The following is a 916-nucleotide window of genomic DNA, read 5'->3' on the forward strand; positions in this document are numbered from 1 at the left end:
AAATAAAACAGGACGTAATATTTGGAGGCAATAATCTGAAAAGCGATACCATTCATAGTGAAACAACGCAAAATTCCATTTCGAGACTTATAGCCTCTTTTGGGTTAACAAAATTAAAAATGAAAACATCTTTATAATGCATACTTTGAACAGACTACTTTAAAAATGACCTTTCAATCTGATATTACATCTGCAGCGAATTGTGCTTTGATTATTTTTATTTTTCTACAAATATAAAATGCAATTAAGGAATTTTTCTTCTTTTTTAATATTTAATATTGTAAAGCGTTTCTCCCACTTTCCTAGCGTGCCTTCGTGGTGTAACGGTAGCATGCTGGGCCGATATTCCAGAGGTCCGTGGTTCGATTCCCGGCGAAGGCGGTTGCATATTTTTTTATCTTTTGTGCTTCCAATTAACCTAATGACTCTACAACATAATTATTTATATGTCAGGTTAAAAAATATACAAACCAAAATCCTATCCTTAATTTAGAAATTCCATATTATTTTTGTTATTTTCGCTCTCCATCCTAAAAATAATAACTGCTTCTCTCTAAGCCCACTTATGAGCCCACCAGCGGCCGAGCGGTAAAGTCGCTGAACACTGGTAGTTCTGTCCGAGGTTCGAATCCCGCGAACGGGCTGGCTGCATGGACGTTTTCGTGGTTTTCCCCATGTGTAACGTGTATACGAGCCAGTTTCCCTTAGAAAGTCCTCCACGAAGGCATCCCTCCTCTTGGGCAGATAGCCCTCGAGGCTTTGCCATAATCACACACACACACTAAGCCCACTCATTTCAAAATTAATTCATGTCATGTGATCCTTGTTTAGCGCTACGCTTGTTAGCGTAGTTTCCACATGACAATATCACCGTAATAAAGCAGGAAACATGCTGCAGCTTAATAACTTCAATGAA

The 916-nt window shown here is 38.4% G+C and overlaps 1 non-coding gene across 1 annotated transcript; it reads left to right on the forward strand.

Moving 5' to 3' along the window:
- Positions 1-309: 309 nt before the first annotated feature.
- Positions 310-381, forward strand: TRNAI-GAU (transfer RNA isoleucine (anticodon GAU)). The gene has a single exon. It is a non-coding gene; the product is annotated as a tRNA-Ile (tRNA).
- Positions 382-916: the final 535 nt, after the last annotated feature.

This window comes from Stegodyphus dumicola, chromosome 8 (assembly GCF_044657685.1).
Source record: "Stegodyphus dumicola isolate Sdum_Otavi_A_Nest chromosome 8, ASM4465768v1".
NCBI classification, from domain to species: Eukaryota; Metazoa; Arthropoda; class Arachnida; order Araneae; family Eresidae; genus Stegodyphus; species Stegodyphus dumicola.